Source organism: Arachis hypogaea, chromosome 12 (genome assembly GCF_003086295.3).
Source record: "Arachis hypogaea cultivar Tifrunner chromosome 12, arahy.Tifrunner.gnm2.J5K5, whole genome shotgun sequence".
NCBI lineage: Eukaryota > Viridiplantae > Streptophyta > Magnoliopsida > Fabales > Fabaceae > Arachis > Arachis hypogaea.
The window spans coordinates 107,132,258-107,148,888 of NC_092047.1; the positions used below are offsets into that span (position 1 = coordinate 107,132,258).

The 16,631-nt window shown below is 36.9% G+C and overlaps 1 pseudogene; it reads left to right on the top strand.

Annotated features, from left to right (window-relative positions):
* The first annotated feature begins 7,052 nt into the window (after positions 1–7,052).
* Positions 7,053–16,631, top strand: part of LOC114924875 (autophagy-related protein 3-like) — a 75,048-nt pseudogene continuing 65,469 nt past the window's right edge.

Consider the following 16,631-nt stretch of genomic DNA (forward strand, 5'->3'; position numbering starts at 1 on the left):
ATATTTAGGAGAACATTATTTTGTTTAACTATTTTGATGAAGCAGTGTGCTTTTTGCATTTAGAACCCAAGTGTTAGGGATTTTTTTTGTTCAAAACTTGTGTTCCCAATATGTTGAGAACTTCTGATATACTTGCAGAATATTGCCCTGGCTCTTCCTTGCCTATTTTGTATATGTTTTCTGCATTAATATATGATTATGGATTATGACCTCATTGAACTTGAGCTGTGCCATATTTTCTTTTTGTTGTTCTCTGATATGCCATTACGATTAAAAAAATTAGAGGATTCCATTAGTACTGCAGGAACAATTATTTACATATAACCTCTACTTTATTCAGATTCCAAATTACTCTTAGACAGTCATGTGAAACAGTTTAATCTGCATTCCTTTCAACCAAAATGACAAGTGCAATTACATGAACAGAACAACATATGCATATCACATGTCACTTAGTTTTTGGCTAAATACAATTGACTCTGCTGCCTATCCAACCTTAAGACAAGCACAACAACTGTAACCAGCAGCAGCAGCATACATGTAAACAAGAAAATCCCCCCCCCCATTTTCAGAACTCTAACTTCAGACTCTAGTCTTCCAAGTTTTCAAGCAATCTTCATCTTCCATTCTTCGTTGTCGTTTGAAGAGCTTGTTCTACCATCACATGTCACTGCATCTTCTTCCAGAATTTTATCCACCCAAATAAACAACCCACACCACCTCTTACCTGCAGTCTAAACCTAGAAAAGTGAATCAACCAACTTTACCTCCAGATATACAACAAAGAACAACATCAAGCACTTACATTGTAGTTTGGGCAACCCACGAACGGTCTCCCTGGATTAGAATTCGTCGCTGACCATCGCAGCACTGGTCTCGACCCACATGCACACCATTCTGGCAGACGCGCATCTCTGTTTCTATTCATTCTCCTCATGATACTTCCAAACGATCTTGGGTTGTTGGAGCTCCTAGCTGCGTTGCTTGCACTAGCCATAACGTCTGGTGTTCGAATATGAAGACAATGCTGAAGACTCACCTCTGGTGCGATGGAGATGAACGAATAGTAGACAAGAATAGCGTGTGCGATGGAGAAGAAAGGAGAACAGAGTTAAATTGGGAGTTAGGGTTTTTAAACTAAAATTAGGGACCAAATTGACTCTAAAGCGTTTACTAGGCTACGTCAGCTAGCCGTTGGGCTGCTAACGTGTCACCAACGACGCCAGGTCAGCTTTCCGGTTGCGCCAGCTGGACGAAATTCACCGAAAGGACCACTATGAGTACCGGAGATCAACTTTAGGGACGATCTAGACAAATTTTTAAGTTCAGAGATTACTTTGAGCCTCGAGGATAACTTCAGGGACCACTTTGATGCTTACCTCGACATTGTCATTTGTCGAGCAAAAAGAAAAAAGAAAAAAGAAAAGGAAAAGATACATTATATGCATAATAATCGAAAATATGGTGATTCACCAGCAATGTTTTTACAATCCACATGCTACTGTGCTAGACACCATTTTGTAACGAATATTAATGTCGTGGTTCAATTAATTAGATATGCTGGCAATGAACTGCAGTAGTATAGTCCTGCATATGTTAATTTGGAAAAATATTGCTTTCTTATAGATCACTGCAAAGTACTCCCAACGAACATTTGGGGACGTTTGTGAAGAGCACTCATTTTTATCAAATTAGAATATTATTATAACCTTAATTAATTGAAAAAGTTTTTTCTCTTTTTTTTTTCAAAATATATTGACAATTTTTATTTGATCATCTATAAGACTGTAATGGTGTCTATATGATCCTATGTGGTTGTGTCCGTGTTTTAACATAAAGAATGGTATGAGAAAAATAATAATGATTTGTTTATCAGTTGTACAAGCTCGATTGATAAAGGAGAGAAAATCCACTTATTCGTAATCTATCTCCTTTAGTATTGTCATAAAAAATAGAACACAAATCACAAATTTTTACCAATACAACATTCACTTTTTATATGACAAAAAAAAACATTAATTAATAATTATGTCGAATTTATCGGTAGAATAACAAAAATAATTCGACAATAATATGATTGTTATCGGATTTTGCGTCAGATTATATCCGATAGTATAAATTTTGTCGGTAATTAGTTATCGTCAGATTTTCTGTTCCAACAGTAATTTGTAACAGAATTAGTAGCGTGATATAATGGTTTAGAGACGAAAATTTGATGCACATGACTGTCAGAAAAATCTCACAGTTAACGTTGGCACCCCCAGAAAAACCTTCAAAAAATTTCTTAGCATCTTCATAATTAGCAAAAGATGCGATACTATCAAATCCAACCTTTGTTATCTCCCTCTCATCATGAAATTCCACCATATCCTTGTCAGTATCGCCAACATCATCATGAAAAGCCTCTTCTTCTTCTTCTTCTCCGTCATTGTCATTGGAACAAGAGCAGGTAGAATCATTGTCGATGTTGATGTCTTCAGGGGACAGTGTCTGATGAGTGTTCCATGCATGAAAGGCTTTCTCTAAGGAGGCAAGTCTCTCGGAAATGTGGTGCAGATGGTGGGGACTTGATGACAATGGTGATTGAGAATTGGAAGCAACTTTAGCAGATAACAATTTCCGAATGAAAGGAATCTTGTTCTTTATGTCTTTGGAGAGAGATTCATGGGACTGTGTCTGATCAGGGGCATGCAGCAACAGATCATCCAGTATGGATGAGAGTTTCTGGAGTTTTGAATGCAGCACTTAGGGATGGCAATACCACCCGAATCCGCGGGTATCCACCCCGCCCCTACCCGCTTGAGGCAGATTTTTAGCGGGGCAGGGCGGGGTCGGGTTTAGGTAATACCTGCCCCGCTATATATATAATATATATAATTTTAATATATAATATGTATAATATATGTAAAATAGTTAGTAAATGATTAATAATATTGTATCATATTTAAATTTTTATTTTAATTTATGTTATGTATGTGATGATAGTTATATAAATTTTGAAATTTAATTTTATTTATTGGATTTTAATAATTATAGGGGCGGGACGGGTAGGGGTGGAGCGGGTTAGGGGTCAACGTTTTACTACTCGCGGGTAGAAGCGGGGCGGATTCTATGCGAGTTGTTGTACGGCGGGACGGGGTCGGATAGAACAAAAACCCGCCCCTACCCGCCCTATTGCCACCCCTAGTAGCATTGAGCTTTTCTTTGTCATCCTTTCTCTCTTTTTTCTCTGATGTGTGCAGTTGAAAATAGTGGGTGTTTTGAGGTTGCAGTTACTAACTCTTGAGAAATGGAAACTGTGGGATTAGAAAGGAGGTACGTGGCATTTGTAATTGGACCCATCAAACCTGAATAATAAAAACAAGGAAGGCCCAATCTAATGCTAATTAACAAGAAGTTACAACATTTCATAAAAACCAATTCACATTGTAATTAAAAATGTTACATGTTTGTCAATTCACATACTCTCTCAGTTTTGATTAATTTATAAATAGTCCAAAGTTTATAAGAACAATACGACTATTACTATTCCAAATTAAAATATACTCTTCTTTTATTCTTAAGTTTTCTACATGCAAGTTTTAATTTATTTTTCAAACCAATTTTAGCCTGCATCAGTCACTAAAAAAATCGGCGGCATTTGAGAAGTGGCTGCGGGTTATTGAAAATGGTGTTGGAGAAGAAAATGAATAATGCAACATATTTTTTTTTTTGAAAAGATAAGAGAATGCATTCATTTAGGGAAGTAAATAAGTACAGAGGTCCTTATTAAGGAAAAAAAAGGGAGAAAACCCAAAGAAAACACTAAACAACAACATAAAGAAAAAATAAGAGAGAAATTAGGTCGCATTATATTTGGTAAGGAACTCTTCATTAAAGAATGTTGCATCATTCCAAATCATTCCAATGCAACATTTGTTTTTGTTTGATGTTTTGTGGAGATGAATTATTCCGGTGATGTGGGCTAATTCTTGATCTTTTGTTGGATTGAATTTGTTTGATACGGTGCTTGAAATAAATAAATAATTAATAAACCTATTTTTGAAATTAATTTTTATTATTCAAAATAGTAAAAAAATAATTGCAATAAAAGATTCAACAAAATTACTTATTAGCACGTAATAAGCAATCATCAAATATTCAAATGAGTGATGCCACATTTTTCTTTTTAATGGGCTCTTCTGTTATTCTTAGACAGAATGTGTCAATTGTTGTATGGAAATCTCAATACAAATTGTGACTTCAATCACATTGGACATTGGGTATGGTTAGAGTGCTTTGGTGTTCCTTTGCATACGTGGTCAGCAGAAACGTTCAAGATAATAGAAAGCTAATGGAGAGAAGTTATCGTGAGTGACAAAGCCACGGAATCATACCTCTCATTCAGTGTGGAACGGGTGTAAATTGATACCTGTATCATGGACATCATCAACGAGTGGATTCACGTCACAATTGGGACTAGCGAATTTGATGTCCTGGTTAAAGAGGTTGGTCATAAGAGTTATGGAATGGAGTGCAAGCTTGCAGAGGTAGGCTATATTTGTATCCCAAAAGCATGCGAGATGGTTGAAAGCAATTCAAGCACCATTGTACCGGTGGAAAGCAGAGATCCGGTGGTTGAGTTGGTGATGGCGATGCCAAGAGAGGAAGAAACAGAGAAGGGCAGAGTAGTAATTCCAGAGAATATTTTGAATGAATGGAGTAATTGCAATTCAATTCAAATTCGTGCAGCAAGAGAAACTGATGATTCTAATTTAGAGAAAAATGATAATTTTATGGGATATAATGATTTGATTATTAATGATACTAAATCAGAAAAAATAATTAGCTGTGATTATGAGAACGGTGGGTTGAAGAAAAGGCATTCTTGAAGAAAAAAAGAAACCCAAAACATGCTTCTTAGTAGGCCCAATAATGATTTTTGTAACAGTTGTGCCAAAGGAGAGAGCTTGGGCCTCATTTCCTTACTTGGAAGCCCAGCTCACGATGATGCTGCTGGAGGAGGTGGGCTGGTGAGTTCGGGTCAGGCAAGGGTGGACCGGGTTGTAGCCGCTCCAAATCATGTGTCATGCACTGCGGTTCAACAACAGTTTGAAGGGGAGATCTCTCTTCTGGACGGCGCACCTGATCCACGCAGCATGGGAAAGCTGAAGGCAGAGCTCCAAGCCGGCGAGCAGCGACGGGTTAGTGAAGGTGAGGATGCCGTCGGGCCTGCAATGGTGAATGCTTCTCACGAGTGACAACCGTTGGGACGCCCCTTATGGAACCAGTATCATCGCCTGGGTACCGCTCATCGCTGGCAATGACGGGGCTACGCTCTTCAATGGATGGTGGGCTTGACGAGGAAGCGGCGGTGAGGTGCTTCGTGCGTCGGAAAAGTGCCGCGAGCTCCCAAGATGGTCTGATTAGAGGTGGAGAAGACGCACTTGGAGGCTGCCCGACCTTGAATGATGCAGGGATTGATGGAGGCAGAATCGTGACTGGGATTGCAGTGGACATTGGTGTTGGAATGCCGGGAAATAGTGATGGAAACACGTTGGAATAAGAGGAGCAGATGCTGGAAAAAGGAGGACTTGGGAGTTGGCTATTGAATTAGGAGCCGTGCAGTACAACGACGAAGATGATATCATGGCAATTCTTCAAGAATAGAATGAAACATTTGCTCAAAAGAGGAGATTAGCGAAGCAGAAAGAAAAGGCACGAAGATGCAGACCCAAGAATCTCAAAAAGGTGTGTAAAATAATATTAAAATGATTTTTAGCTCTTAGAATATTAGGGAGTTACGGGGTGTTAGAAAATTAAGTATGGTGAAAGAATTAAAAAAGAAGCAAAAAGTGAATATGTTAGGTTTGGTTGAAACTAAGATGCAAGTTGTAACTAAGTTTGATATAGTACGTATTTGGGGGAGTGATACTGTGGGGTGGGAGTGAGTAGGGTCGGAAGGCACATCTGGGGGTCTGTTATTAATGTAGGATGACATCATGTTTAAAATGAATTAGTGTTACAAAAGGGACAGATGGTTATGTATTGAAGGAGTGCTTTTAAAAAATGAGTTCAATTGTGCATTTTGTTTAGTATATGATGCTCTTATTAGGATTGAGAAACTGGCTATGTGGGATGAATTGAGCTTTATAGCTGGGTTATGTCAAGGTCTGATGTGCTTCATAGGAGACTTTAATTAGGTTATACAGGTTGAAGAGAGGAAAAGTCAGGACAGGATAACAGTGTTGGCAGAAGAGTTCAAGGATTGGATTCAAGATATGTAGTTAGTAGACTTACCGTTGAATGATAAAAAATATACATGGTTTAGAGGCCGCTCCTGCAGTCGTATTGATAGAGTGGTCTATTGAGTGTAGATTGGCTTGAGAAGTTTCCGAAAACTCGATTAAAAGGTGGAATGAGAGGTTTGTCAGATCACTATCTGGTTAAAGTTGAGGACTCAAAATTCAGCGGTGGTGTGAATGATTATCCGACTTTGGGAGGCTTTGGTCTATTCCGAGTTCATTGAAATAACATTTTGAGAGTTTGACATGAGTCGTCAGGAGGAAGGAGGAGCGAAACAAGTGGCTCATATGTTTCTTTGCAGCTATTTGAAATGTTTAGCTAGAGAAGAACGGGCGGATCTTTAATAACAAGTAACTCGGAGTAGAAGAGGTGTTTCACAAAATCTTGACCAATTACAGAGAATGGTGTAGTTTGGATCCCTTTTGTTGTTGATGGCAATGCCAGAGATAACACTTGGGATTGTTTTCAGGTTTTTTTTGTTGGATATTAGTGTTTTAAACTCTGTTTGAGACTTTGTCGCTCCACTTTATTGTGTTGAGCTCGCAAATTCAAAAAAAAAAAAAGAAAAAAAAGATATCAAAACATTGATGTAGAGAAAGGAACAATTAATTATTTATTTTAGTTTAAAAATTTGAAAAACCAGCAAGTAATGCAAATCTACAAACCTCAATAGTTATTGTTTTTATTGACAAAGTGACCGTGTTTACATGCAAAAAACGAAAAAGGAAAAAAAAAAGAAAAAAATTGAGAGAGGAAGTCCAAAACTTTTTCTCTCATTCGTATAATCCAATTCCTCTTCCTCCTTTGCAGTTTGCAATCTGAGTCTGCATTTCTGCATTCAACTTCTTCAGAAGAGAAGAGGATGGTTCTGTCTCAGAAGATTCATGAAGCTTTCAAGGGCACAGTAGAGAGGATCACGAGCGCTCGAACCGTCTCAGCCTTCAAAGAGAAAGGAGTTCTCAGTGTCTCCGAGTTCGTCATCGCCGGCGACAATCTCGTTGCCAAATGCCCCACTTGGTCCTGGTAAATTTTTCCCCTTTCTTTTTTTTTTCATCCCAAAGATTTCATCTTTCTTAATTAGGGTCCATGTTACACGATGTTTTCGTTCCTCTAATGGCTATTCGTTATTTCCAAAATATATATTTTTTTAAATCTGCTTTCAAGCCTCAAAATTTTACCTCTCAGAAGGATTTCGATCAAGTTATATAGGTTCGGTTCCTGTAACAAAGGGTTTGGGGTCATATGGGACTTTCGGGGATGATTTGAATCATGTACATATATTAAGTACAAGCAAGCATTGAAAATTTTCATTCATTTGTGTTATGGCAATTGCTAAAGCTCAAAATTAAGAGGTCCTTCTTTTTGTGCCCTCATTAATTATTAATGTTCTATTTTTCCATTGCGTAATAGGAATCAAATGAGCCAAGCAAAAGGAAGCCATATTTGCCAGCGGATAAACAATTCTTAATTACTAGGAATGGTAAGAGTCGAGCTTGAGATGTATTTGTATGTCATACATCTTCTTTGTTCTTGTTATCTTCAATCTAGTTTGAACTGTGTTATGTTGTTCTTTCTGTCCTTAAAGTTAGAAAGTTATGATACCTGTATTTCCCTGAGGTTCTCCTGAATTTGTTATTGTGGTCTAAACAAGTAAACTATGGATGTCCTCATTAATGCTAGTTTATGAAGTTGCTTAACACTTGACAGTGCCTTGTTTGCGGAGAGTTGCATCTGTTGAAGAAGAATATGAAGTGGTTGGAGGAGAAGTTCTACTTGATGATGAAGAAAATGATGGATGGCTAGCAACTCATGGAAAACCTAAAGGTATGTATGTTGCTGGAGGCGTTATTCTAGGGTTGTGTTACATCGCCTTACACAAGCTTGGGGTTAGGTTAGTCCACTACTTAAAATAACCCCCACAATCTTAGTGCAATAATGGTTTTGTAGTATTTGCTTTTTACAAATATAGGCTTTTTCCAAATTTAGTTAGTATTATGTTCATTAAATGCAAGTGGTGAGGCAACAGCATTGTAGATCGGTGCCAACGTCAGACTCTCATGTCGAGCTTTTAGGCGTGCCACAACCCCCATCTAATCATAAACTCCCACCTTTCTTTCCCTAAAACAGACTCTTACCAATTTTGTCCACCCTCTCATCATCTATGCTTCGATCTGTGCTCATTGTTGTGACCAGATGTCGATTCTGTGTTCCGTTGAATTTCCTAATTCTGCTCCTCCTTTTGATGAAAAAGAGAATGAATGATTAAGTTGCTCCATTGGCATACTCACATAAGTATATTTGGTTGGCCAATCAAATCCTTTAATAATATGTTTTCCACTTTGGAACTGCTCCCCTCCCCCGCCCACCTTCCACCCACCCACCATAACCACAAAAAAAAAACCCCTTGACGGGCTTTCCATATTTAAATTAAGTTCTTACCACTTGTGAGCGAGATACAAGCAAATGTCCTGGTAGACAGGTATTAAGGTCTCGGCAACTGTTTTTCCCTTGAGTCCAATGTGGCTAGCTCACCTCCAGGGCTCTATCCCACAAAGACCTAAGGATTTATCTGCAAAATATTAAAATCTCCAAAATTTCAAATAAATTTTCAAGCTACTAACCAGAATTGAAATAATTACCATTGAAATTGAAATAAAATCCATCCTATGGTTGTGAGCATGAATTATGCATCTATTTATAATACTTTATACAGGACTAGCATAACTCCCAAACTTGTGAGAGTAACAAAACAAGAGCTTCTATTCTATATCAGTATATTGTGATTTGGTTCTAATCCCATTCCCTGATGCTCATACCTTACACCTTATACCTTACACCGCCCAATTAAGACTTAACAGTTCTCTGATCTTCATTGCCAAATCACCGTCCTAACAAAATGGCTGCTGAGAATCAAATTAAAACAACAAAGAAATATCTATGGAGTCGATTTTAATAATGACTGACTTGCATATACTCTCTCAAACAAGAACAAATCCCCTTCAAATAATAAAGAATTCATTCTAAAAAATATTCCAAATTAAAAGAGGGTCAAAACGATCCTTTATCCAAGAATCATTTTTTCGTTCAAAACACACGACCAAAACCGGTAAAATTATGGTTCTAGAAGATGATAGCGTCGCAATTAACTTTTACCATGTCCGTAAAAAAAGTAGTCTAAACAAGATCAACGTTTTGAGTATGATGAAGATGTCTAAACTTGTAAAAATCATGCACAAGTTTTATAGAATTAAAAGCAACCTTATAATCTGATCGAACATTTTGAATGTTAAAAATTTGTTAGTTACGGTGACGCCAAATTCATCAAAGCTCAATAAAAGAAAATGAAGTTTTCTTTCACTAATTTTGACCGAAGATAGTTAAAGATGATTATTAGTCCACTAGTAAAAACATCATTATCTAACCTTATTATTCTCAAGATAGCTATTAGCTCAAACACTTTGAGCCTTATCACAATTTAAAAAAGAATGGAAAATAGACTCTGTTCTCACTTCTCACATTAGAGTGTGGATACTGATTCTCTACTTTTAATTACAGGAAAGAGTCACATATAATTATTTTAATATAAAATTAAAATAAAAAAATTATTGCATAATTTTTAATTATTCATATAACGATTTTTAATTATTAACATATCACGTGAAGAATTTCCCCGTTTAGTTATACAATATGTGCTGCTACTGTTGTTCTATTTCTGCCACTGCCATTCGGATCCTGAGAAGTAGCTTCTGCACAAGTCAACACCAACGAAAATATTTTTCCACATGAGAAATAATTCGAAAAAAGAAGAATAAATTAAAAACAAAAAACAACAATTCTATACAAGTTCAACTTACTTTTCGTGCAGACCCCATCAATGGGAACCCACACAAGATCATTGATGCAAAAGCACCCCTTGATTCCACTCCCAGAGCTAGGATCTAGTCCACATGCCGACGTGGCAGAATCACAATCCTTCTGCAATGCGCAAACCGTTTCCCTGGGCAACAACCACTGGATCTCCAAACCGGGTTAGGGCCACCGGTTCACCGGAAGATCCGGGTTTAAGTTCACAAAACTCGAATAGGCACTGCAACCAACATCCCTAACCCGAATCTGGTAGGAGGTACTGGACCCGCCGGTATGGAACGTGCAACAAAGTAGTCCGTTATTACAAACGGAGGCGGAGGCGGTGGCATTGATGTAGCTATGGCAGAGGCAGGAGGAGGAGCAGTTAAGTGGCGACATAAGAAGCGCTTGGGTGCAATTGAGGTAAACAATGGTGTTGGAGCTTGTGATGTTAAAAGGGAGAGTGTTGTTGAGTTGGATCCCTTGGCATTAAATATCATTCATGAAAGTAAGGATCTTGAGCTAAGAATAATAGAAGAATGTCGACAAAGAAATGATTGGCCAAAATGGGAAGAAGCTTTGAAGGTTGAGTTAGGCTCACTTGTAAAATGTGAAGTCTTTGGACTTGTAGTCCGTACACCAGAAGATGTAAAACCTGTTGGATACAGATGGGTATTTGTGAGAAAACAAAATGAGAATAATGAAGTTGTACGCTACAAAGCTCGACTTGTGGCACAAGGTTTTTCACAAAGGCCCGGTATAGATTATGAAGAAACATATTCCCCTGTAGTGGATGCAATAAGTCAATAACATTGCGTTATTTGGTCAGTTTATCTGTATACCATAAACTACATATGCATTTAATGGATGTGGTAACAGCCTATGTATACGGATTAATAGATCGTGATATTTATATGAAAGTCCCTGAAGGACTAAAGATGTCTAAACCATCCAATGAATATTCGCAAGGGTTATACTCAGTTAAATTGCAAAGATCTTTATATGGTCTAAAGCAATCTGGACGAATGTGGTATAATCGTCTTACTGAGTATATGGCCAAAAACGGATTCAAGAATGATGACATCTGTCCATGTGTTTTCATAAAGAAATATGCATCTGGATTCATTATAATTGTTGTGTACGTTGATGATTTAAATATCATTGGAACCCCTGAAGAGATTCCAACAATTATAAAAGCTCTAAAAGAAGAGTTTGAGATGAAAGATCTTGGAAAGACTAAATTTTGTTTCGGCTTGCAGATCGAGCATACAAAAAATAGGATCTTTATTCGTCAAACAACATACACAGAAAAGATTTTGAAGAGATTTTATATGGATAAGTCATATGCATTAAGTACTCCAATAATCGTAAGGTCTTTGGATGTGGAGAATGATCAATTCCATCCTAAAGAAGAAAATAAAGATATCCTTGGTCCTAAAGCACCATATCTTAGTGCCATTGGAGCGCTAATGTATCTTGTTAATAACACACGACCCGATATATCATTTGTTGTGAACTTACTAACAAGGTATAGTTCCTCTCCAACCAGAAGACATTGGAGTGGAATCAAACAAATCTTTCGATATCTTCATGGAACAGTTGACATGGGATTGTTTTATCCATGTGGATCAAAGTCACAACTAGTTGGCTATGCAGATGCAGGATATTTGTCTGATCCACACAAAGAGAAATCTTAAACAGGATACCTGTTTACATATGGTGGTACATCTATATCATAGAGGTCCACGAAACAGATGATTGCAGCAACATCTTCTAATCATGCTGAAATACTAGCGATACATGAAGCTAGTCGCGAGTGTTTTTACAACAGATACAGATGTAATGAAAGAAGAAATGCAGATTAGTTCTGAAAAAAAAAGGAAGAAGACGAACTACAACTTATGTAGTAATGCCAGACAACACTACTGTCACAGATCCTACTACAAATCAACAAGCCAAAGACTATTACAAAGATAGGCTGATAGGTGATGGATTGGAGAAGCTCAATCCCAAGGAAATTGTTGAAATGGTGGCAGAGGATTACGTTTTGGATAACGAATTAATGGAAGCGGACTAGGAGATACAGGCTCTCTTCAATCCAAACCCAGTGATCGAAATCACGCTTGAAGAATACGATGAGTGGTGTAGACTAGGGGTGGCAAACGGGAAAAAACCAACCGAGCCGGCCCGCGTAACCCGCCAAAAAGGCGGGTTGGACTGAAATTTTGAGACTGTCAAACTTAAAAAGCCCACCTAACCCGCATCGCCAAATCTGTGGGATTTGGCGGGCTTCAGCAGGGCAGGGCGGGCTTCCCCAGTGGGCCATGCATTTTTTGTCAGAGCTTTTTTTACCAATTTATATAGTGTTATTGATTTACAAGAGGATGAAGATGATAATTGAAGACGTTCTAAGTTATATTTTGGATTCTATTTTATGTTTGATTGATTATAAACTTGAAGATGTTTAATTATATATTTTAGACAATGTTTGTTTTGCTTTGGACAATGTTGGTGTTATTATTTTGTTTCAAAAAACTTGGTTTATAATTATGTTTATTACATATTTATGATTATAAAGACTTTAATATTCGTGAATTTAGAAATTATAACTTTTTTATGTCTTTAAAAATTATAAATTTATTAAAATAGTTGTGAAATTATATATATTGTTTAATATTTAATGGTTTATAAAAAAAATTGACGGGCTGTTAGGCGGGGCGAGGCAGGACAGGCTTCCCCGTTTGCCACCCCTAGTGTAGACCATGGAAACAAACGTTGATTGTGAAGTCTATGGGAAAAAGAATCTCCTTATAGATAATGGAGAGGTGAATCAATAGAAGGTGGAAGAAAAAAGAGAGCATTCGGGTTATGGATTTGAAAGAAGAATTTTTCTTTGTCCATTTTTTCAGTTATGAAGAATATGCTTATGTCCTGTTTGAAGGTTCTTGGATGATTTCAGACCATTATCTCCTCATCTAATGATGGAAGCCTTTGTTTATACCTCAAGAGCTACAAGTCAAGAAAGTTGCTGTGTGGGTTAGAATTCCCAACCTGCTAGCAGAGCTCTATAATAAATATTTCTTATGGAAGGTTGGTGGAACTCTTAGTACTAAGCTAAGGGTAGATAAGTTAACATCAATCTAAAGAGGCAAGTTTGCATGCATATCCGTTGAGATTGATTTGAGGAACCAACTTATTCTGTCCTTCACAGCCTTGAAAAAGGAATTTAGGTGAGAGTATGTGGGCTTGCATCAAATTTGCTTTAGATGTAATAGGTATGGCCATAAGTTTGATTTGTGTCTGGAGATTTTTAGAGAAGGAGTTGAAGGAAGTGAGAAGATGTCTCCAACTAAAGATAACCAATGCCAGGAAGGGGATGGTAGCTCCTCCACCCACGGCTAGCAACAACCGAAAGAAAGGGAAAGGTCGAAAAGGGAAGATATGGTGATGGCGAAAAAGCAGAAAATCATCATTAATGATCAACAATTGTCTCATAATGTGGAAAATCAACATCACATTAATGCACCTACCAACAAAGAAGTCGTTACTACAAAAGAGAAAATCCCATTTGAGCCTTGGATAGTGGTTAAAAAATCCCAAAGAAGAAACAAGCAAAAATTTTTGGGGGAATAATCAAGCTAAAAAAATATGCTAACTACCATATATGAGATTCTGAATTAACAGGAATTAATTGAGGAGTAGCAAATCATTAATACGGATAAGACCAAATCGGGTAGGAGAATGGAAAGGGAAACTAGCTAGAACGGTTACTCTTAGCAAAACAAAAATGCAAACCAAGGACGAAATCAGAAGTGGGGCTAACCAAGAATTCCACCAGCAATACCACAATGAGGGAAACCCATAAAATAATAGAAAAAGGAATACAAAACAACCTCATACAAATAATGCAAGACAGAATAATGTTGAACACATATTAACTCCAAATAAGAATATGAAGATTGCAGCATCTACTAAGGAAAAAAAAGTTGCTCTTCAGAAATATTGGGATCAATTTAAAAGGGTTGGAAATCAGGTTTACCAAAGCCATCAAAATGAATATCTCATCTCTACTAATGCCGCCTTTGACCCCCCTCCCCCCATCTTGTTCTCTAATTTCTAAAATCATGGGAGACAGAACTAGAGATCAAAGTTCAGAACATGTCAAAGATAAACCTCCTGAATCAAGAACTAATAGTCAAAAAGTTGTCATGATGGAAAAAGTCAATTGTTTATTAGGAGAAACTCTTCCTAATGGGAGTGAGGGAGCTGCTGCTCCAAAAAACAACTCTATGAAAGCTTGAGGACTTTTCTTTCGAGTTTAGGGAGTTATTCTTACTCTTGCTAGTTACTTTACTTTTAAAAATAATTTTTATGATGAATATTATCATTTGGAACTATAGAGGAGCTGCTTTAAATGGGTTCAATTCTATTATTTCTGATTTAAGATACAAATATAATTTCAAGTTTTGTATCTTACTTGAAACTCACGTCTCAGGAACTAAGGTCGAAGGCATTGTTAAGCATTTGGGCTTTGACTCGTGATGCTTCAATGAAGTGGAAGGATTCTCTGGTGGTATTTGGTGTCTGTGGATAAAAGAGTTTTGGAACATTAAACTTATCAGTTGTCACAAACAATTTATCCATATGAAAAGTCAATTGAGAGAACACTCGCTGGTGGAATCTTACTACAATTTATGGCATCCCTCATGTGAGAAGTAGGAGTGCGTTATGGACAAATTTGAAAAATATTTCTTCTTCTATTACTGGTCCCTAGTGCTTAGGCGATGATTTTAACTCCATCATCTCCCTCAATAATACAGAGAATTCTTCTAATCTCTCTAATGATACTAATAGATTCATTTCTTGTATGAATAACTGCGGATTTCATGACCTAGGCTTTAAAGGGTCCCCTTTTACTTGGCAAAGAAATAATACTAAAAGACGTCTTAATCGGTTTATTAGTAATTATGCATTTGTCAATACTTTTTCGGATGTAGGAGTTAATCATTTACCTAAACTTAAATATAATCATTTGCCCATTCTTCTTGATTATCATATTCATGCCAGAGAGGATAGGGAAAGGCCTTTCTGATTTTTAGCACCTTAGATCCTACATAAAGAATATGATAATATGGTAAAAAGGTGTTGGAGCAATGATGTCAGTCTGGCTAGCAACATTAAAAGCTTTACTGACACTGTCAAACTTTAGAATAAGGATGTTTTTAGTTATATTTTCAGGAAAAAACAGTGCCTTATATCTAGACCTGAAGGAATCAGCAACAAAATGTCCTTTGCCAATAACCCTTTTCTAAGTTTCAAAAAGACCTCTGAAAAAAATATGAAAAAATAGCGATTCAAAAAGAGAGCTATTGGCAACAAATGTCAAGGTGCAACATCATCAGATTCGGTGACAAAAATACCAAGTATTCCATCAAAGAGCTAATGGCAAAAGGTGCAAAAATAAGGTTGCTGCTCTCAAGAATGATGTTGGGAATTGGATAGATGATGTGGAACAACTTAAAAAATGGGGTGTTAATTTTTTTAAAAGTCTTTATTCTTTGGAAGGTAGTCCGACTCCTTTTTCTCTCACTAGGAACTTAACTAGACTTCTTGACCAACAATATGCAAATATGGGTAGAGATATTTCTCCAAAAAAAAAAAAAAGATGCAGTTTTTTATATGGAAAGTTGGAGGCGCTAGGGAGTGATAGTCTCCCAGCAAAATTTCTCCAACATTCTTGGATGTCATTGCTTATTCCCTTATTGATTCGGTGAAATCTATTTTTAGAGATCCTAGTAATATTGTTATGGTAAACTAGACTCTAATAGTTATAATTCCTAAAGTTCACTCCCTAGAAAAATTTTAGAAATTCTAGACCTATTAGTTTATGTAATATTTGTTATGAAATTGTCACTAAGATTATTACTACTAGATTAAAAATTTATATGCCTAAGCTTATTTTTAACACACAAGCAAGCTCTGTTCTTGGTAGAATTTGTACAGAAAATATTTTAATAGCTCAAGAAGTGGTCTATACAATGCGCAATAAGTCCATAGCAAGGGCTTATAACTATCAAAATAAATCTTGAAAAGGCTTATGACATATTAAATTGGGTCTTTATTATGGATATGCTAAGAGACATCGGAGCCCCTGAGAATATTATTGAAGTGATAGGATATCTCTCTACTCCTATTATGAATCTTTAAGATGCATTTTCCATGATGATTTTGAGATTCCTCCTCTAGTAAATCCTCCATTAATCATGTGTATGTGTCGTTTAGGAGTTTGAGGTGGACATTCTTGCCATTCTCCTTCTTCATCTCTTTTTCTTTTTGTTTGGTCGTCCGACCTCTTTGCTAAGTATCTGTCTAACCGACCTTCTCTAGCTAGCTTTTCTATGACACTCTTTAAACCATAACAATCGTTGATAGAATGTCAATAAAGCTTGTGATATTCGCAGTATTCTGTCCGACTTCTTGCTTTTTTGTGTTTGATTGGG